We start from the raw sequence: 23,063 nt of genomic DNA, 5'->3' as shown, positions 1-23,063 counted from the left end.
AAAATCTAATATTTACAGAACCACTAAGGCTGAATTTTCACTTATAGTACAGGACCCCATGCTTTAAGTCTAAAATTCATGTCTTTTGAGCATATGGTGTGCACCACCTACAGGCAGAGGCATGATATTGCAGTGCAGCCCTATTAGACATTACAAACACCCACCCAAAGAGCTTAGCCTTTCTTCTCCATCCTTTCTGTTTTCTCCGTGGACATCTAGGTGCTCCAGAATCTTTTTTCAACCTCTTCTTTATTTTAAGGTTTTTTTTTTAATTTAGAGAGAGAGAGAGAGAGAGACAGACAGACAGAGGGAGGGAGGGAGAGAGAGCACCATCAGGGGAGGTGCAGAGAGAGAGGGAGAGAATCCCATGCAGGCTCTGCACTGTCAGCACAGAGCCTAATGCGAGGCTTGATCCCATGATCCCTGAGATCATGACCTGAGCTGAAACCAAGAATCAAATGTTTAACTGACTGAGCCACCCAGGTACCTCCTAACCTCTTCTTTTCTCAAGCTACACTATCCTCCAGGTGGCCTCCCCCAGTCCTGTGGCTTTAAGACCATCTCTATGCTAGTAACTCCCAACTGCAGATCACACCTAGACCTCCGTGCTGAATTCCAGGTGGGTAGACCCACTGCCCTCTCAAAATCTCCCCTTGCCCATCTGACAGACACTCGCCCCCAGTCACGAGCCTATTCTGCTATCTCAGTGAATGGAAATGCCAGCCTTCTTGGTTCTTCGCCCAAAGTTTGGAATCATCCTTGAAGCACTCTCCTTCCTTTGTGCACCCCCCATCCAATCCTTGGAGTCTACTGTAGGTCTTCCTCCATACGTTCCACTCGTGTCACTATCCTGTGCCAGGATTAAGTTCCTTAACTGGTTTGCAGGCTTCCACTCTTATCTCCTGCCCATTCCTGCTCCTCCAGACTGCCCCCAGAGCAGCCCGGGTGATTGGTTTAAGATGTGAGTAATAACACAGGACTGCTCTGCCGACAGTCACCCAATCCTGCCCCATTTCTCAGAGCAAAAGCCAAAGCCTTGTATGTCCTCAAGGGCCTACATCATCGGCCGGCACCTCAGCTCTGACCCAATCGGCTGCTATTTACTCCCTCTGTTCCTGTGCTCCTGCCACATGGGTCCACTGTTGTGGCCAAGATATGCCCAAGCCCTGTCCCAGGGCCTTGGCCTGCGCTTCCCTCCACCTGGGTCTCTGTTTCAACACGAGCCTGACCAAAACAGCCCCTCCTGCTTTCCCCGAGCATGCCCACCCCTCCCCCTGCCTGACATAGTTTCTCTTCCTTTTCATCTCTGCGTTTCCTATGTGTTTCACTCATTCCCACATCCAATCAGTCATTTATTGTCTCTTTCCTCCTACAGAAATGGGGCAGGGACTGTGTCTGTTTTGTTTCCTGCTATGTTCTCTGCACTAGAACAATGTGTTACACAGAGTAGGCACTAAAGAAAAGTTCGTCAGGTAAAAGAATGAATAAAGATTGATTGCACAAATAAAATTATGAATGAATTACTAATTATTAACAAATGATTATCAACAAGTGAATAGATTCGCTGCATTGTGAAGTGAGTACAAGATGATCTCACGGCACAAAGAAAATTTTCAGGACAGAAAAAGGGGGTTTCCAAGCCACCTCTAGGTGTCAAAACCAACAAATGACTCAATCAGAGGTGAAAGTCGCTGCTCGCTGGCACGTCCTCCCCCACCGCCTCGGCAATCCCGTCTTCCCGCTGGATCCCACACAGGCTTCTAGAACCTTGCCACTCAAAGTGTGGTGCACAGACACACGCAGCACGGCCACCCCATAGGAGCTCACCGGAAACACAGAATCTCAACTCCACCCAGACCTACTGAGTCAGAGTCTGCGTTTCGGCAAGACCCTCCAGTCATTCGTTTGTGGGTGAAGTTTGACAAGCATCCACTGGTGTGCCCAGACGTGCCAATCCACCACCGCTGGCTCACAAGCCCAGACCTACTGGCCATCCCTGAGCTGAGTGCTGAAACTGTCCTCCTGACCCGAATGGCATCCGTCCCAGGGCCCGCATTCTTCCGTGTGTTGGTGATGCCACCGTGCCTGGAAGATAAGGGAGCTGACAGCCACCTCCGTCCCTCTCTCCAGGGCCTTAGCCCTCATCAGGTCTGCTGTTGGCACGCCACCCATATCCCCACTGGAGGCCTCTGTGCCGTGCCCCTGATATTTGCTTACGGGGCCCTTATCACTCCAGCTGTCTCTGAGATGGGCAAGGCTGGATCCCAGCTGGGAGGGGTACCTGCAGCCCGCTGGGCAGCTTCCCAGGCCTTCCTCTTCCTCCTCACTCTCTTTCCAATCTCTTAGCTGGGCAGGTGCAAATCTGGGAGCCACTCCCCAGTGAAACAGCGTGTGGGAAGAGGGACTGAGACATTTGCAGACCAGCCATATGGAGCAATGCAGCAGGGAGGGAGTGGGTGAGCCCAGACTGCAACCCTACAGGACCTCTGCTCCGAATCACCTCTACCACCCCTGGAAAGAGGCACAGCCCTCCCTGGATGAGCGCAAGCTGAGGCCGAGGATCGTACCCCATCTGGCGGGTGCACCTATCAGCCCAAGCAGCTGAGCGTTCTGAAGGAAGGGCAGGGAGATATACAAGATACACACATGCCATTTCATTAAGAAACAGCCTGCGCCAGACAAAATAGAATTAATGAATCGGACAGAGCAAGAATATAAAGTAGAAATTTTTTAAATGTCCTCAGAGTAGTAGTGGCCGAGGAGATTGCATACATGAAGCAGGTTCAAGCCCTTCTGAAAAAGAGGCAGAGGACGTGAGTCTGAAACGATAGTATTTTAAACGGTGAGCTCCCTAGATGGGTGGGGTGCCAGAGAGCCAGGGACGGTAAGACGCAGTGGGGGTCAGGTGAGCGGCTCACACACAAGGTGCGGGGAAGGGGATAGCGTGGGGAGACCGTGGATGCTGGGGAACAAGGTCTCGACATCCACATAATAGGAGCCCTGCCAGCAAAGAGAAAGGTGAAACACTGAAAAGGGCATTTTTGTGAAAAACAAGAAAAGACCGAGAATTTCACGGGCTTACGAAAAGATGTTCTCGGCTGGAAAGGACTTCTAGGAGCCCCAGCTGGATGGATTAAAAACACAGAACGAACGAAATAAAAAATAAACTTCACCTGGACCCATTAGGGTAAAATCTAAGACCGTCAAAGGAGAGGGAAGATTTCTAAAACATTTTCAGAAGGATAAGGCAGATAACCTTCAAAGACGAAAGAGTAAGATTAAAAACATTGCTCACGTGCCTCCAATCTGCTGTTGAGACACAGGGTGTCCAAACGTGAAAGGAAGAATTACAAGCCGAGGGTTTTGCATGCAGACAAGCTATCGTTTAAATGCAGGCCGAATAAGAAACTTCAGAACCTTCGCCCCACAGAGACCACCAAGGGCTGGTAGTCACCGATCAAAGCCAGAGACCCTTGGACTCTAATCTAGGAATAACACATTAAAAAGTAAGGAAAAACAAAAAGTTCCGGTTTGGGTAATCAAGCAGTTTAGAAATCCTTGAAAAGCTCTGTCACTAAAAATCACCTGGAAATGTTGGATAAATTACAACCAACCTAACTTTAACTGGAAAGCTGAACTCACAGGAAAGTAAAGGAAATTGCCAAGGGTTAGAGGCCACAGAGAAAAGGGAGTAAAAACCAGAGCAGTAGGTGGGGTAAAGTAGGACAATCACCAGTGTCAAGGGCATATGGTGTTTATGGGTTTTAACAACTGCACGGGGGCACAAGGCAAGACCCTGGTCCCTTGGAGATGAGACCCTACACAAAGCCAGGCCCTCCAAGGGCAACACCTCCAAATTCCTAGGTTGAATCCTAACCCCCAGTGTGATGGCATTAGGAGGTGTGATTTTGGGAGATGATTCGGTCATGACGGTGGAGCCCTCATGAGAGGGGTTAATGCCCTTAAAAAGGGCTCCCAAAGAACCCCCTTGCCCTTGCCTCCACATGAGGACACAGTGAGAAGATGCTGTCTATGAACCAGGAAGAGCCGCCCCGCCCCCAGACCCTGAATCTGCCGGCACCTTGACCTGCACTTCCAGCCTCCAGAACTGTGAGAAACACATGTCTGCTAATACCACTCTGGCATTCTCGAAGCCCAGATGGACTCAGGCAAGAAACAAGAAGGAAAACCAGCTGAGAACGCACGGCCACAGGCCAGCCCCTACGTGGGTTTGTGGTTCGGATGCATACCTGCTATGGAGGAAGATGGATCATAGCAGGGGCGATTCAGAGCAGTGGCATGGACATTGGCCTCAAGGCTGCCTGGGTGCGAATCCTCATTCCGCCATAAATGATGTGTGTGATTTTGCTCAAATTAACTAATCTCCTTTTATCTCCGTGTCCCCGTCTCTAAAAGGAGGATATAAATAGTGCAGTGTCTGCCATGTTGGAAGTACTAATACATTTTTTTGTTGCGAGAACACTGAATGAGGTCCTGGGCTTTAACGACTCCAGCTGTAAGGCAGAATTGAATACAAATCCTCTCCAGAGGATTACAGGCCCGTAAGGATTCCCACAGCTTAAGATCAACTAAACATGAGCTCACAATAGGAAGCTATAAAATGCATGGAGGAGCAAGGCACCATCCCTTAGAGTCAGAAGAAACAACACTCAGCATAATTAGACCAACAAACACTTCACATGTTAGATTTACTCCACATAGAATAGGAAGGGTATGTGTTTAAAATGAAACAAAGCGGGCCGCCTGGGTGGCTCAGTCGGTTGAGCGTCCGACTTCGGCTCAGGTCACAATCTCGCGGTCCGTGAGTTCGAGCCCCGCGTCGGGCTCTGGGCTGATGGCTCAGAGCCTGGAGCCTGCTTCAGATTCTGTGTCTCCCTCTCTCTCTGTCCCTCCCCCGTTCATGCTCTGTCTCTCTCTGTCTCAAAAATAAATAAACGGGGGCGCCTGGGTGGCGCAGTCGGTTAAGCGTCCGACTTCAGCCAGGTCACGATCTCGCGGTCCGTGAGTTCGAGCCCCGCGTCGGACTCTAGGCTGATAGCTCAGAGCCTGGAGCCTGTTTCCGATTCTGTGTCTCCCTCTCTCTCTGCCCCTCGCCCGTTCATGCTCTGTCTCTCTCTGTCCCAAAAATAAATAAACATTGAAAAAAAAATTAATAAATAAATAAATAAATAAATAAATGTTAAAAAAAAATTTTTTTTAAATAAATAAAATAAAGCAAAGCATTTAAGTCATGAACAAATAGAAGGAATTATCAAAATGTTTATATTTGAAAAGGGACTAAATAAATGGAAATTAAAATTAAAACACCTGAAATTAAAAATATAATGGGGGCAGCTGGGTGAATCAGTTAGTTGAGTGTCTGACTCTTGATTTCAGCTCAGGTCATGATCCCAGGGTTGTAAGATTGAGCCTCGAGTCAGACTCTGGACTGACAGCACAGAGCCTGTTTGGGGTTCTCTCTCTCTCTCTCTCTCTGCCCCTCCCTCCCTTACTCACATGTATGGTCACGTGCTTTCTCTCTCTCTCTCTGAAAATAAATAAATAAACTTCAAAAAATACAGTGGATTGATTTATAAAAAACCCAGAAACATTACTCATAGCTAAAAAGAGTTAGTGAACTGGAAAATACATCTGAAGAATTATCCAAAATGCAATACAGAGAGAAACAGAAAGAATGAATGAGATTCAAAGATCAAAACACAGGGGATAGAATGAAAAGGTCTGACAAGCATTTAAGAGGAGATCCAGAAGGAAAAAAAAATGTTTAAGTGAAGAAAAAGATATTCAAAGTTTGGATAGCTGAACACTGTACATAATACATTTTAAAAAATTAATACTCTGGGTGCCTGGGTGGCTCAGTCAGTTGAGCATCCAACTTCGGCTCAGGTCCGTGGGTTCGAGCCCCGTGTCAGACTCTGTGCTGACAGCTCAGAGCCTGGAGCCTGCTTTGGATTCTGTGTCTCTGTCTCTCTGCCCCTCCCCTGCTTGCACTCCCTCTCTCTCAAAAATAAATAAAAGTTAAAAAAAATTAATTCTCAGGCTCAGAAGTCACAGTGAGTCCCAAGCAGTACTAAGTGAAATCCACACGTAAAGACAGTGTGTTGAAACCAAAGAACATGAAAATCTTAAAATCAACCAGTGAGATGATTACAAAATAATTAATAATAATAATAATAATATCACATCAATTGTCAGTTTTATTACAGAAAAAAAGAGACAACAGTGGGATAATACCTTCAGTTAGCTGTCACCCCGATATTATCATTCAAAGCTTCTGGGTGCTTGTATGTGTGTCTAGAATGAAGACATTTCCTGACAAATGGCGGGAGATGTTACTGAATGTTTTCACAGCCATGTACGTGACCCAGGAGAGAGGGGAATGTGGCCATCGTTGGGCGATATCCTGGAGCAGGTGAGAGGCCGGAGCTGGCACAAGACGAAGGAGGTAGGCTCATTGGACACATGCAGGTCATGTGGGGGTGAGATTGGTTCCCCGTGTCTCTGGTCTACCCACAAAGTAGGAAGGAGGTCATCGCCAGTGAGGGGGAGTTTCAGAGGAGGGCTTGGAGGTTTTAGGACGGAGGAGAAAGTGTGAGACAGTCCTTCGGGATGGTGGGAGGGGAAACGGACGAGGGATTTATCCTGGGGCGTCCCAGCCCCACCAAGGACGCTGGCTGTCCGCATGAAGCAAGACCAGGAACTCAGTCTGTGCTATTGTCTCCGTTTCCCAGGTGCAGGTGCGCTGGGGCACGGGGGGCTAGCCAGGCAACCCCTCTGCAGGGTGAGTGCACACAAAAAAAATGCCACATGCTCTCAGACAGATGTGGATCTGAGGACAGACGCAAAACCCATTCGAGTCTGTGCCTGCAGAGGTGGACGTGGGGATCAGGGGGAAAGGGAAGAGACGATACTAAAATAAAATAACAGAGAAAAACCAGGAGAGGTGGTTTGCAAGGGACAATAATGACCACGCACTGTGAACTGAAGCATATAATTGCCCAACTGTGTGCACCTGAGGTCCAAAACCAGGAAGAAGGAACAACGTAATGCCCATTTGTTCGTCTGTTGAATAAATTGGAAAAGAGGAAGCCTTGGCCGTTTTTATTCACCAGTGTTTCTTTGTTCTCAGAAATGTCACCAAGAAAAGCCAGGTCACCGGCATGGGGGGCTGAGGAGAAAGTTCCCAACCTGAGCACCCGAGACCCCACCTCTGGCCTCGCTGGGCGTGGCAGTCACGGGGGGCACACTTGGGGCTCGGCCCGGCTGCATCTATTTGCGGCCACTGATACGCTGCACAGCCTTGATTGTATTTTATTTTTTCCTTGCCTGTTAGCAGCTGATTGAGGAATAATCATCTGGGTTGACTGCAGAGCTATGCAAACTCGCTGTTAAAATGCCATAAATAACCCAATTGGCCACTTGGCATGAGGGTTATTTCTGTTCCATACAAAAGGGCTTATGTAACTGCCGTACAAGTTGCTGCTGGGAGTTGTTAGCAGTTGAGAAAAGAAGGGAAACTCAGAGTCCTTCTCTGGCCGGAGCCCTTCTGGGCAGTCAGCTCCCTGACGTCTGGACGTGGCTCAGAGATCACACCTCCCCCACCTTCGACGTCTTCGCTCCCTTCTTCGGGCCACAGCCTCTCCGCTCAGCTGTTTGTCATCGGCCGCTGGGTTGCAAACCAGCCCCAAACCGAGAGACTGAAGACGGTGACGCTGACTGTTGCCTGCAGTGCTGTGGGATTGGGCACGGCCCGCTGTCCTTCTGTCCCCCGTGGCGCCACCGGGGAGGCCCACGCGTCAGACTTCAGGAGGAACTCGGGCGCAGAGGCCTCACGCCCGCGCCTCCGTGCCGTGTGCACCTAAGTCGTCGCGGCTCAGAGTACAGCCAGCAGGTGTCAAGGTAAGCCTGTCGGGAAAGACCAGAGAACCCGCGGCAGATCCGGTCAGATTCTCCCCACGGTGGTTCCTCCTGGGGCTCCCTCTCTGCTCCGTGCTGTTCCCTCCACGCTGGAAGGACGTTTCCTTCTTTCCACTGCTGGGTCACACATCAGTGGCCAGTGGCACCCTCACCTAGGATTCCTCAGATGGGGAGTCCCTCCCACCTCCACTGTACTTACTGACCTGTGGCCTGGTTCCTGGTCCCGTTCTGAGCTTTGCTGATCTACCTGTAAGCAGCACTTGGGGATTAGCCCTAGAATGTTCTGCCAGGAGCTTTGGGCGTGCAGGACTCAGCAGCTGACATGTAGGCAAGCTGACCGACTTCCCTGAGTGGTACCATTCCTACAACGCCACCCCGGGTCCCTGGAGCACAGAGCAGGAGACCAGTGCAAGCCAGAGGGCGAGCATGGTCAGGAGTCAGGCAGCCGGGCCACGGAGGGACGTCCGGAGCCCCTGGCTTCCGGCTCTGTAGAAACAGTGACAATTCTTACCACCTTCAGCTCGTTGCTTTTGTTTAGTTGGGACAACCTGGCCCAGAGTAAGTGCTAGCTGAGGAGGGGCTGCCTCTGGTCCGTCCTCTGGTCTGGGGTTGAGGGGCACTGAAGCATGGGCTCCCCGGAGGAGGGGCGCACAGGGACCCCGTCAGGCCACGGCGCTCTGTCTGGCACAAGTCAGACCACCTGCTGGCTGCTGTGCTCTGTGCTGTCCGTGCATCGAGCTTTCACTCTTTCTCGGACACCCAGGCCCGTGCGGGACAGCTCTGCCCCCAGCTCCCGTCGTGTGTGACAATGACCGACTTTCCTTCTCTCCTGCTCCTGTCTTCTCTCTCCCATCCCACCTCACCCAGCTGCTCCGGCTCCCTGCGCCAGGGCAGGGTCCTCTCTCAGCCCTCCCCAGACGTTTCTATCCCCCGGCCCTGAGGCTTCTGGCCTCTCCCCGCCTGGCTGGACGCATATATTTACATCTCTACCAGGGATGCCATTTTCTGGATTCTGCTTTTATATGCTGCTTCATCTTTCCAGTGTTAAGCGCTATTTATTTAAAGATTGCCTTTGTCACTCATTCTGCCTTATTTGACTTTCGGCCTAAAGTTATCCCCCAGGATTCAAAGGCCTGCCACATCCCTTCCTTTCGAAGTCAAGCTCATGGGGTCCGCACTGCATTTTTCATCGGTTTTACAAGGCTCGCGGAACATCTTAATTGAGAGGAGCTCTGAGCCACCTGTCCCCTCACACTGGCCCAAATGCTTGCAGACCCCAGGACACCCCCTCCTCCCGGTCACACTCAGGATCCAGGAGCCTGAAGGGCAGTCCAGCCGAGGGCAGGTGTTTCCAGAAGAGGCACCCTCCCTGGCCCCTGCCAAGACGCCCCCCATGCTGCATCCCTGTTCCCTGGGGCTCCGCCCCAGGTGAGGCCGTGTCCGAGCTGGGAGCAGGGAGCACTCAGGGTTCCCAGGAATGGCAGCCAGGCTCAGACGCTGGAGACTTTTCAGAGCTGGATGTGGGTGTACTAATACGTTCCCGCCGACGACCGCCTCACTGCCGACTGCACATCTCACGCCTCTTCCATCTATAAATAACTCCATGCCATGCTTATCCGCACTCTGCAAACCCCCGCCCCTTCGTGGACATATTCCTGCACGCAGTGAAGTCCAGCTGGGGAACCTAGAGCAAACTACCGTCACTTTTCTTTGCCAACCACTTGGTTTTTTTCCTGACGCAAACACTTGCCGAGCGCCGGCCCTGTGCGGGGCTCTGTGGCAAAGCCCACCTTCCGGAGCCTCTAGGTCAGAGTTCACTCATCCACCCACTGGATGGGGCTTCTGTCTGGGACCTGCCCCTGGGCTCGCCTCACCCCCACAGGAGGCTAGTGCTTGGGACGTCCTTGCGGACTTGCTCACAGGCCCGGGGGGCCAGAGGCTCTGTGCTGCTGCCCAGCTACCAGGACACGCGACCCTCCCGTCTGAGGACCCCTCTGGGAGCCGCGGTCCGGAAGACTGTCCCCTCCATGGAGGATGCTTCTGTGCCCACGCCCGTGGCCTGCTCTGGTCCCCAAGCCTCCCCTGCTCCATCAACCCGGCTTCCGTCACTGGCCGTGACAAGTTGTTCCGGATGCCTGACCCTGAGTCCTGGAGTCCTTCCTTTCCACCACCCCACCAACGGCACTTCCCAGTCACCCCCCCCCAAGTCCCCCTCAAAGGGCTCCACCTGCAGGAAGACCTCAGTGATTACCCCTCCCCTTCTTTGCAAACCTTTTTGCCGCAGGAGAACGTTCAGAGTAAATGATAGGAAGATCATCACGCTCAAGGTTAACTGTGGCCATTTCTGCCTGTGAACACATCACAAAAGGGAGCTGCTTCCTTGTCAGGAGACAGCGGGCCTTGGGGGTGATAGCCCAGGAACTGCCCCCAGGGAGGGTCTGGATGCCTTTGTTCTGGGAAGTATCGAGGTCTAGAGCTGAATTGTTCCAAAGCACAGGAAGGTGTGTGCGGTGGGGTGGGGTGGGGTGGGGCTCCCCGAGCTGGAAGGACAAGATTGCACCTGAGTCCCCAGAGGCTTAGCACGGACCACCCCAGGGCCTTGGGCTCTTGAGTGCGGGCAGTGCCCTGGCCGTCTTGGGCACCACAGCCAACGTAGGAGGTGGGACAGTGGGGCTGAGTGTCCTTGTCTGTTCTGCTCTTGAATGGGGCCTAAGGCGTGACAGGATTCCATTTCCTCCCGGATCTAAGGCGAGGGGCTGAATCACATTTTATTTGGTGTAGACTAAACTGTGCCATTTCGTACTCCTCGAGTGCCCTGGAGCAAATTCTTGCGGCTGAATCACTCTGCAGGGACGACCTGTTGACGCGTTCTCCTGAGCTGGTTGTGGGTGACGCGTTCTCCTGAGCTGGTCCCCTCCTCAGAGCAGGAGCCGGGGACACACCCCCTGGGGAACACGGGCCTGTGTGGGATCATTCAGGGCGCAGGCCTCTCTCCCATCTGGGCCCTTGCCCTTTCATGCCCCCCATCATAAGGATTCCTCATCAGACACTTGTGGCACAAACTTAGGGTCCTCTCTCCCCCCAAACATTTTTATCAACCCAGATGGCAACACCTATGTCTATTCTGCTCTCCCTCTTTACCTCTCCCAGCCCCCGGCAACCACCAGTCTGCTTTCTGTCTCCATGAGGTGAGGGAGCATAAGGCCAGCTGAGACCCCCTCAAGCCCCCTCTTGCCTTGGGTGGGATATGTGTGACGTTCCTCAGCCTCTCCCGGCCACCCGAGGACAAAGGAGAGGACAGAAATCCAATGGTAGCTGACAGAGATCACAGGCCTGCAGGACATGAGTTTCCATCAGTTTACAAATATCTCAGCAAATTCCAAGAGAAAGGCCATCTTGCCAATAGCCTGATCTCCAGAAACCTGTAGGCTCAGTTCCCTGGAGCCCCAACATCACCCTCCCCTCCATGGTGACATGGGAACAGAGGCGAGAAGGAAGTGGCAGGTGACATTAAATTTCCTTATGACCCGCAGCCCATTGGCAGACCCTTGAGGCAAATGCAGAGCAGAACGTTTCTCCAGGACCCCCCACCGTCCTAATGTCAGTGTCTCACCAGAGGGAAAACAGCCTCAGCCTGAGGACAGCAAGGCCTCGGGTATCTTAGGAGTCCTGGTTAGCACATCACAGTCCCTCTGGAGGCCTCCCTGTGGTCTTTACCTCCCCCAACTCCTTAGTATATAACCAGTCAGTGTTCAGAACCCCAGGGCCCCTCTTCCTGCCCACGGGTCCTGTCCCTATGCTCTAATAACATCACCTTCTTTGCACCAAAGCCAGAATTCTTTCTGGCCCTCAGCTCTGAACCCCCATCACCCCAAAACCCCGTCACATGCATTTACCTGCTCTGGACATTTCATAGAAATGGAGTAGCTGGTTTCTTCCACCTGTTGTGACGTTCAGGATATGCATGTTGTAACATCCGCGCTGGAACACGAGTCAGCGTGGGCTTTTGCACCAGTCAGGGCTTCATCAACAAACAGAAGCCACGCAGGGATCTGAGCTGGAGAGATGTAACATGGGGAGCTGATTATCCAGAAAGGAAAAGCCCAGAAGCTCTTCTTGTGCCAGAGGCTCCTCGGGAAAAGGCTATGCCGTGGAGCGCACGGGTCATGGGACGGAAGCCAGAACCTCACGGAGCCCGTCCCGAGGACGCTGGGCACAGAGGTGGCTGGGCCGCTGCCAGAGATTCTGTGCGTGAGGCAGGGCGACTGGGGAGGAACATCCAGCTTCTCCCCTCACCCCTGCAGGCATCACCTCCATAGCCTTGAGGAGTCACACCCAGCTAGAAGCCAGAGACTGGGAGCCTGGCTAACACAGCCTGCAGAGGCCACATCCCTGGGCAGACGGGCCCTGGACATCACGAGTCCGAGTAAAATATCACCTGAGTGATTCAGTACAGCGATACTGTCCCCACAGACACATCCCTCAGGGCACGACGGGAAAGTGGTCCACAGAAAGTAGCAACTAGCTGAGAAGGGGCAGAGCCCGGGCGCTGCCCTAAGTGTCCTCACATCTGAATGCACCTTGCCTGCTTCCGTAGCCCGAACAGTCCCGGGACAACCAAGCGTCTGTTATACACGAGTGGGTTGCGGGGAAGGTCGGCCGGGGGTGCAAGGCTGGGGCTCCAGCCTCTGCAGCCAGAAGGCTCCCGTCCTGTCGCAGGTGAGACCCCTCCCAGGAGCTCACCCTTTATCATCTTGTTAAAAGACAAAAATGGTTGACGCAAAGCCTCAAAGGATGCTTCTGGTCTGTCCCCTCCTGAACCCACTCCCCCTGGAATCTACGTCTGGCCATTACCATTTTGCACACAATAGCAAAAACACAAGCCCTCTTGAATTTATAGACGGCCGCAATTTTAATCATCTTTTATAGTCTGCCTTAATTGTATATCATTTTTAATGACAGTTTGAAAAATAAGTTGTTCTTGCTGACATTTTTATGACCTATTTAATATCACAGATCAGGAGTTTTATTGTACTGCTTTCTGGGTACTACACACAAAGTGGGAAACCAGGAGGGGAGAAAAAGGCGCTGGTTGAAGCCATGGATTGCAGGGAAGGAAAAAGTGCTGATAACAGTCTTACAGTAGAATTGTTCCAGATTACATGGGTTACCCTGGGCTTTTATTCCTGTGTCTGTGTAATAATTGTAATTTTACTGCAAATACTGAGTGTTGGATAAAGACTTCCCTTAAGGGGTAATTTAATTTAATAAAAAAACTCTGCCCAGGGTCTGTGTTGCAGAAAAGCAGAAGATGTTTCAAGAGCCCGCCTCCCGTCTCTGATGACGGCTACCTTCCCCCAGGCCTGTTTTGCCGGCTTCAGCTCCGTGAGAGAATTTGATTTCTTAATACAGTTCTGCAATGCAAAGGAGGAAAAAAAAAAAAATAAGCCTCACTAATTATTAAACCAACAATGTCCTGACCTCTTTTCGGAGTTTTAGGGGGAAAAACAATCCTAGATAAACACAAGAAAAAAGCTCCATTTTGGGCCCCTGCCCAAGGCCTGCTCAGAATCTTAGCACTTTGGGGCCTGGGAGCCCCCGGTCGTGCACCATCACTGGGAATCTCTGTCTCTCGCGCGGCAGAATCCCAGCTAGAGTCCCACCCCTGCTCAGGCAGAATCCCGAGCAGGCTCTGTACCATCAGCACAGAGCCCGACGTGGGGCTTGAAGTCAGAAACTGTGAGATCATGACCCAAGCCGAGATCAAGGGTCAGATGCTTCACCTACTGAGCCCCCCAGGTGCCCCAAAGGTGCAGCTCAGACCACCTTGGGCCTCCTTTGGGGAGGAAGAAGTGAACGTGGCCGTGTTCTCCGTGTGCCACGAAGGGAGAAGGATGCAAGGGTCGGGTCCACTGCTGGCGGGGCAGCTCCCACGGAGGCCAGATGCAGGCTGGTCCCTCACACCCCTGTGGCTGATTCAGTGCAAATGGCCAGCAGACTCCAAATGCTCCCAATCCAGCCAAGACGATCGAGCAAATCATCACCCAAGGCTCTCTATCACCTCCCTTCACACACCAGCTAGGAATGGGAAGGGATACTGGTCCCCTTTATAGACTGTGACCTGCCCACTGAGGCAAAGTTCTAACGGGACCTTGGATTGCACACGAGCCCCTGGAAAGATGCAGGGTCCTGCCCTGTGAGAAAACGGGCAGAAGAGGAGGCTGAGCCAGGAGCGAGGTCATGACAAACACCTGCCTCAGAAGCTTCCGGTATCCCCGTGCACTCCAGGAGACGCGCCCCGTCACTCTGACAGCCGTTCAAGATTTCTGTGGTGGTGGGTGTGGCCCCGCCCAGCAAGGTGATGCTTCCGTGGGGCCTGCGGCTTCTCGCCAGGGATTTGAGAAGAAGTTAGCGCTTCCGCGAAATGTTTTTCTCCAGGAAAAATATGTGCAATCTTGCAAGAGTGTTCTGCCTGTCGGATGTGGCCACGTTCGCGGAAAACCCCAGCGAACCGCGTCCAATTAAACCCCCACGTGAACCGGACGCCAGCCCGCTCCCCGCAGTTTGCCCCATCGGAAGCCCGGGTTTCCACGGGTGCCCCCCTCTCCCCCGACAGTGTGGTGCTGCGTCCAGTTCCCCCAGCGGCGGCTTGCACGAACAGGAGAGCTCTGCAGACGTTTTGCCAATATGTTGTTGTTTGTGTTTGTGTTTCCCTGTCTGGGATCTGGCTGCCTTGCCTGGCTCCATCACTGAGGAACAGATGGGGGGCCGCTGGGGTCTGCAGAACCCAGCCCCTCCAGATGGCCTTCTTTGGACTCCCCGCCTCCAGCCTGGCGCCCCCTCTAATACTCGGAGGTTGTCCGTCATTCAGAGCCTCGCACTTTGCCGTTTCATTCATAGCTGTTTGGCTCCCTGTCTGTTTCCCTGGGGGCTGGGATGCCCATTGCTGGCCAGTTCCAAGGCCTGTCTACCTGGGAACCAGCAGCTGTTCCCAAGCACCTGACATACTTTCCTTCATTTCCTATGGACGTTCCTCAGATCGCATCTACAAAGTCCTGGGTCTCTTCCGGGCTCTGGCAAAAAGGGTGAAGGGAACAGACCTCTCCCTGCCCTCTCGTGGAGTTAATATATTGAAGGGGAGGGGAGCCAATGAAAGAAAAGGTAAGCGAGTTGTCTCAGCAAGGTTGCTGGTGACAGGGATGAAGGAGAGAGGTGAGGGGGCAGCCAGGACAGGAACAGAGGTGTGGCTTCAGATAGTGAGATGAGAGGTGACCGAAAGAGGGCCAGAAGCACCCTGAGATCATCCATAAGAAGAATGTTCCGGCATCGGGAACAGGATGGGAGGAGACCCCAGCAGGCAGCCGGTGAGTGTGAGAAGGCATGACACGGGGAACCCAGGGGGTCTCAGTGCTGATGTGGTGGTGGGGTGGGGGAGGAAGCAGAGCGTGAGGGTCTACAAAGGCAAGGACGGGGCTCTGATGCCGCTGGGGCAGCAGGACTTTGGGAGAGGGGCGGGGATCTAATTTGTCACTGAGTGGGACCCACGCTTTGCTGACACTAGACCCTGGGTGTCCCTGAGGACAATGCAGGAGGAGCCCTCGGCTGTCACGGCAAGCAGGCGGAACATGATGGTGGCACATGTACGGTGGTAACCGGAAAGGATGAGGAACAGGCTCTGGCCGCTGGCGGATTGTGACGGCAGAGCTTATGTGATTTGGTGGCAGCTTGGGTGAGGGCTGCGGCCAGGCAGTCCTCTCAGGGAGAATGGAGCCAGCTGGGTAAGGAGCCATCTGGCCACTTAAGCTTGAGATACTCACAGACAGGACATGGGCGCCCAGGCGTCCGGAGATCAGAGGAACAGCTCCCACTACAGAGATGAATTTCGGGGTCATCAGTTAATCGGCTGTATCTAAGACCATGAGATTGGAGTTGGGGGTACAGCAAGTCAGCAAGGGGCCCAGCTGTAGACCCCAGGGATGAGGGTAGCGGGGAAAACCAGGAAAGCCATGAGTAGGAGCCACTGGGTCGAGTGCTGCCTACAGACCCAGCAAGGTGAGGGCTAAGAACTAAACCATCGCATCGGCCAACCCCTGGATTGAGTCAATGGTGAGTTGACGAGCGTCATTGTGACACGATGATGATCGTGGGCAACCCCGAGTGGAGAGGGTTTTGTTTTGTTTGGGACACTCTTCTTACTAAGCTTTAAGTATAATTGGTTCAAAATGAACTGCACATAAATAATGTGCACAATTTGAGGTTTTGACATGTACGGGATGTGTATGTATGTCTGTGGATGTACATAGACACACACATATATGTCTATGTGTCTATGAAACCAGTAAAGACAAAACATCTGTGACTTCCAGACGTTTCCTTGGTCCCCCTAGGATCCCTCCTCTTCCCCCCCTGCCCAGTCACACCCCATTCCCCAGGCAACCACTGACATGCTGGCTGATGTAGAATCCCGAACTCACGGAATTGTGCTGTATGGACGATTTTTCTGTCTGTCTCCTTGTCTTTCTCACTCAGTTTCTTAGGAAACTGTCAAATTCTTGCCCAAAGGGATTGTGTCATGAACCTTTCTGGTGAGCATCCCATGGAGGGAAGGAACCAGCTGTCTCTGTGTCTGCGGCTCCCGGGGTCCAATACCACAACACTGGCCAACACCTGGCCTGCAGCAGTCCATTCCAACTCTAGCTGATCTCTTCCCAGCCTCTTCCTCCCACCCTCCACCATGGGTGAGGCAGTCCCTGTGTCCTGAACCTCCTTGGGGGTCTGCTTGTCCTGGGATCGCAAGCTAGTGGGTAGCCTTTCAAGTTCTATTGTTAACCCATTTCACAGATGAAGAAACGGAGGCAGAGTGAGAGTAGGCACGTCGCTCAGTGTCAAAGAGCTAGGACACCAACCATCAGACACTATGGAACCCAGTATGGAGGATCCTCAGAAAGCAGAAATAGAACTGTTACGCGATCCAGCAACCCTACTCATGGGTCTATCTGTGAAGGAAATGAAATCAGTCTCTGGAAGAGTTCTCTGCACACCCGTGTTCACGGCAACATTATTCACAATAGTCAGGACGTGGGAACAACCTAGGTGTCCATCGGCAGATGGATGGATAAAGAAAATGTGGTGTGCGTATAACGCGGTATTATTCAGCCTTAGTAAAAAGGAAATCCTGCCGTTTACAACGACGTGGATGAACCTTAGGGGCATCATGCTGAGGTGAATCCGAGAAAGACAAATACTGTATGGTCTCGCTTAGGTGTGGAATCTTAACCAGCTGAACTCAGAAACAGAGTAGAGTAGTGGTCTCCAGGCGCTGGGGGAGGGGGAAATAGGGACATATTTCTCAAAGGGGACAAGCTGCCAGTTACAAGACGGACGCGTTCTGGGGCTCTATCAGACAGCACGGTGACCGCAGTTAACAATACTGGGTTACACACTTGAGAGTTGGTTCTGACAGTACATCTTAAATGTTCTCACTACACACAAAAAAGTGATAAGTAAGCGGAATGATGGCTATGTTAACTAACCTTAATGTGGTAATCATTTCATAAGATACGGTGTATAAATCATCACGTCGCACGTTTAAACCCACACAACATTTGGTATGCTAATTTGGGCTCCAGAACTTGAGCCACTAAACTCTGAACCACTAAATTACCTCTGCCTGAGTACACAGTAGGTCCTTAATTGGTGTCTGTTGAGTGCCAGGCAGGAGAGAGAATGAGGTTTGGCTAACGTGGTGGTGCGGCCAACCCTGAATTATCCCCCACCTGCAGTGCAGCACTGGGGACCAGTCTCAGCCCTCCTCCATCGGGCTTCCCCATGAGGCCAGCACAGAGGACTCACGTAACTGCTTGTTTGGGATCCCTAGGCAATGGGCTTGTAATTGATTTCTGTATAGGGAACATTCATATTCATGAACGACAATTACATTGTCAGAAATTCCCAACCATTTAGATGTGTTAAAAGTTGTATTTTCAGAGGCTCTTATGGCTTTTAAATCATTATCTGCCGTCCATTGGAAGGGTTTAATTGACTTCTTGCAAGTGCCTTCATAAAGTATCCGCTAAATAGATCTGAAGTAGTGAAGTCTTCCCTTCTTGCTGACAAAGTGATTTTGTGTCATTAGTTTCAGTGGCTAAAATACAAATCAGAAGGTGAAATACATACACACACTATTATGAAGCGCAGTATCGCTTTTTAGACGTCTTGAAGTCACTCGGGGAAATTGGGAAAGTCTTGCCGTTTTTAATATGCCAGGGTCTGCCTGAGCCCTCCTCCGTGATGCTGCTTAATTCAAAATGAAATGGTATTTATCCAGAATTTGCCTTTTTTAGACCACACCATCTAAGAATAGGGGTTAAACGTGATAAAACTCTGCTTCCAGAGAACTTTGCCCTCTCCACCTTCCCCTGCTGGAATCGGAGGCCCCTACAAAAGGAACATACGATAACAAGCCAGCCCACAACGTTCTGAACGTAAGGAGGCTCTGCGCCTAACGAGCTGGTGACTGCAGCAGCCGATTCACCCCTCAGTGTTGAGGCCTGATCTCCACGAGCAGAGTTTCTGAGGTCCTTCACACACTAACCATCTGGAGTGGACCCCAATACTGTGTGTGCATGTGTGTGCACACATTAACACACGTGTGTGCGTGTGTTTGCATACGCTCATGTGTGTGTTCATGTGTGTGCACGGGTAGCATGCCCCGATGATGCTGGTTCGCTCCCAGGTAAACCAGGATTAGCGCATTCGAGATTTCTCGACAGCGTTCTGACCTTTGGGCTCTGTTCAGACTTTTTTTTCATGTGATTTGGGTAATGCTTTTGGCTTCCTTAATGAATGGACGATAAAACCAAAGTAGAGGGGCAAAATAAAATGACTTTGATGATCCGACATTTACAGCCATCTGTAAAAGATTGCAATACCGTGGATGAAATCCATTGGGGAAAGGTCCTTATCACAGCAAATCTCACATCGTTGTTAGAGTCTGAGCACCCTGACATGTTTTCCAATTTCCCTTTAAACAAGCAGATGGTTACGAAGAAATTGTCTTGAGATGCCTCCCTGCAACTTGGTCCTGTGCCTTTGAGCCCGGCTCTGGGACGTGTGGGTCTGAATCGGAAAGAGAGAAGAACCCCTCCACAGATCTCGTCAGGGAGCCTGTTTGTACTGGCACAGAGCTTTTGGAGTGTGCCAAGATCCAGTCTGACGTGAGATATAGGTAGCTGGAAAATTGTAGCCAGGGGCCAGTGCCCAGAAAACACACACCATGGCGGCGAGCCTGAAAACTGGCAGGGTCGACCCGTTGGATTCGTGCATTTCTAGATTGACCGGCCTCGATTTCCGTTCGTATGTTGAGGGTGGCAAATCAAACTTACACGATAGAAAACAAAACCATCTCGCCGGGAGCAGTCAGTGAGCACACAGTAATGGCTGGAGAGCGGACAGAAAGTCATTAGCACGTGTGTGTGAAATACATGTAAAGAAAGACAAGCTGGGACCTGTACCGTGTGACAGGAACAGAGGGCAGGGTTCATATTTTGGAGCTCACCAAATTCAAACACAGGCAGACAAACACAGACTGCCATGGTCATTCCCTGCATCTCACATATGCCCCGGTTACACCTGGAAGTCGCTCTTTTCGGGTAGATGACCCGTGTGACATCGTCCATAAGCCCAGCCGGTAGACACCAGGAGCGCCAGCTGCATCCCCCTGACCCAGGTTGACTTGCTCAGGTCAAAGCATCTCTCCAAAAGCACCACCTCTCCACGTGTGGTGGGTTCTCCCGTAGGTGAGCCAGGGCACCCAACACGTGTTTGACCCTCCTTCTTCAAGCAGAGTCCCTGCCTCTCTGCATCCAGACTTCCTGGTGGGTCCCCATCAGCCACAATGTGTCTTTCTTGCTAACACTGTCAAGGGAAAACATGTCCCCCAAGGCCAGTCTCCCGGCGCCTCGCGAAGGGGCGCTCACCTGCACAGCAATTTATGCAAGGGCAGTGAACAACGCAGATTTCATCTGGTCCCCTGAGTGCAGCGTGTCCCTGGGGAGGGTGCCCCGGGAAGCAGCTCTTGTCAACGCTTGGTCCCTGTCACATCTCCAGTAGACCCGACTGTGACAATTCCCTGACAGCTCATTTACATGTCATGGCCTACCTTTTTGTTGGCGCTCCTTTCCTCTGAGACGCTTTGTGCAACAAAGGCAATGGAGGAGAACTCCTGGAGCCACGTGGTAGGAAGGGCCTGGACACCCTGCACCCTGCTGTGCCCCCGCTGTGTCTGCAGGGCGACTCAGACAGGGAGGGCTCACACCCCCGCTCCTTCCCATCCAGTGCTCCTCCCTGGGGCGTCAGCGTGTAAAACATGCAGAGCAGACAGCTCCCAGGTCCCAGCCTCCCTGCCACTGCAGACAGGCTGGCTCTGACCCTGTGTGGACAGTGGCTCATTCAACAGGATGAGACTGAGCACTTTCCTAGGGCAAGCATCCCTCTGCGGGGCCCTAGGGATGCAGGGACAAAAGGACTCACGGGCTGTTGGGAATGCTGGACAAGTGAGTATGCTTTGATAAATGACATTATGGAAGTAGGGACTGAGCGAGGGCTATGGGGCACTGAGCAGGGACCCTGAGGCTCCTTAAATCAGACAGTATGGGAGAGGGAGGGCCTGAGGTGGGGCAAAGTTCTAGAGAAGTCCCAGCTGCCAGGTGCAGAGGATACCAGTGAATGAGCACAAGTAAGTGCAGCAGGGACGTTCTGAGCAGACCCTTACTTCCTGGTAGGGACATTCCCCATGTCACAGTGCCTCAGCCTTGCCACTCACCTTACAAACCCTCGGACGACCTGAACAGTCTCTCTGTTTCTGGGAAGAAAGCCAAATCAACAGGCGGCGGTCGGGAGTCCCTGGTCTTGAATGGACACACATGGGAATGTTGGGGCCTGGGGACAGACATGCTGTCACCTGCCTTCCTGCTCCTGGGGCCGTGTCTACAGCAGCTCCATGCACCTGATTCGCAAAGCCCGGACAGAAGGAGCGATGTGTCGGGAAATGCCACCAGTGCAAAGGCCAACACACTGCCCTTCGAGGTAGAGTGAGCCCTTGATGTTATTCCAAGAGAGACAGAAAGCCATTTGCCAGGATGGGTGTGCACATGCTTCGGGCCCCAGAGAGGGAGGCGGAGCCCTGGCAAACACTCATCCCCAGCACACTTTTCGAAACTTGCAAACTCCCATGTTGCGGAACAGGGGCCTGGACGCCAGCCCTCAGTGGTCGTGTGACTGTGGGCAGTCATTCAACCTCTCTGCCTCAGTTTCCCATCTGTAAAGAGGGAGGACAGCAGTGGCTCCCCACGACCACTCTCAGACCTACACGTGAGAAGGCACAGATAGCACGCAGCTCTTGGCTGGTGAGTGATGGTGGTTGTTTTATTTCTTTTACTGTATTGGGATTATACACACGTTTTAATTGCAACTTAGCTCGTAAGTCTCCTTTTGGTTTCTCCTCTTTCTTTGATTTCTTATTTGCTTATGAGTTTAGCTGTGCGTCGTGACCTTCCCTGGGGGATCCTCCAGGGTGGGGCTTGGGGAACACACCCTCCCCATTCCAGATCAGTGCAGGGTGGCCCCATCTATCCTGTGACCCCTTGAAGTCAGAGCTAGGGGACATGGCCTGCAGTCAGCCCGTGGTTCTTCCCCAAACTTTGACCCTCATGTGAATGATCCTGAAATCTAGGGAGTGGAGTCAAGGCGGGCTGCGGGCATCAGGGGACACTGTCCAGCAGCTGCTGTGTCCAGCCAGCTGCTCTTGGCTTCGGCCTGTTCAGCCTGTCCTGTCCGCCTGCCTATTGATTCTGGGAGCCACCCAGGAGCATCCCAATAAAACCCCCCCTGAGTAAGTAGCCAGAGGCAGTTTCTGGGGCGTTAACCAAGAACCCAGAGCTGTGAGTGAGTAGAGTTGGCTCATGAGGCGGTAGCTTCTCCAAGTAAACCCGGATGGACAGAGACCAAAGGAGACTCTCCTTGCTGGGCTCTCTCTCCCTCTCCCTGTGTCTCGTCCTGCACAGTCCCCGGTCCTTTGTCGGAAACAGCATCAGAATCTCTACCCCGAGGCCAGCTGTCCGCAGGGACGGCCTCCCCTTCTGGTCTGGGAGAGTCCAAGGCCAGGCCCCCAGCTGTCCCCCGTTGCATCCCCCCTCAAGACCCTTCTGCTTTCAAGGTCAGAGCTCCTTGGATTCAAGCGCAAACTGACATTCAGTTTAAACCGAGCCGTCATTATGGAAAGAAGGTGTTGCCCTGCCAACAGGATTTCCTGGTCTTTTAAAGTTAGCCTGGTCCAGCACCCCATCCCAAGGTGGCCTCAGAGGAGAGGACTGAGTCCTCCTTCTGATGCCTGGGGGCTCAGTAACCTCGACCAAGTCCTTTGTCCTCTCTGGGCCTCAGTTTCTCCAGCTCTAAAATGGGAGCAATGCCTGCCTTACTCACCCAATAAAACACTTGTGCACAGCAAATCAGATTGAGTACTGAGTGATTCACCGAGTCCCCACCTGGATTGCTCCTGCATTGCACCAGTAAATACCCCGTGTTATCTTCTTTGGCGTGTGCACTGGGCGTCCGGGTGGATTTGACTGTTGTCACCCTGGGGTCCAGAACTGAGCACCACCCGCTGCCTTTCCAGGGTCCTGGCAGGACAGCGGGTGTCTTCCTGAGAGCTCCCCAGTGCCACCAGCCTGAATCCTCAGGGCCAGACTGGAGGCCGACCTGGGGAATAGATTCAACACACTGTCTAATACATGGTTGAACAGGAAAGTGAAACACACATCGCACATCCACTGAGGGCTCCACATGGGTGTGTTTGCTTGAAAAACAAGACCCCCCCCCACACCCACCCCCAGCTCCCTGTTAACTTGGGAAATCATGCTCCAGCCAGCGCACTTGATCTGCTCTGCCGCCGTCCTTCTGGGCACTCACTTCTGGGGTGTTGAAGTGCATGGCCGCATCCTGAACTGAGGGCACTATCTTGATGGACTGACTGTCAAAGCAGCTGCTCTCATGGCCGGGACGCAGGTGGGGAAACCAAGGCTTATGGACGCTAAGTGACCGATGAGGGAGCCTAAGACAAGCTGAAC

This window comes from Lynx rufus, unplaced genomic scaffold (assembly GCF_022079265.1).
Source record: "Lynx rufus isolate CCGP_SWC_20201006 ecotype Redwood Valley unplaced genomic scaffold, mLynRuf1.p SCAF_2, whole genome shotgun sequence".
Lineage (NCBI taxonomy): Eukaryota > Metazoa > Chordata > Mammalia > Carnivora > Felidae > Lynx > Lynx rufus.
This window is presented reverse-complemented; position numbering follows the sequence as displayed.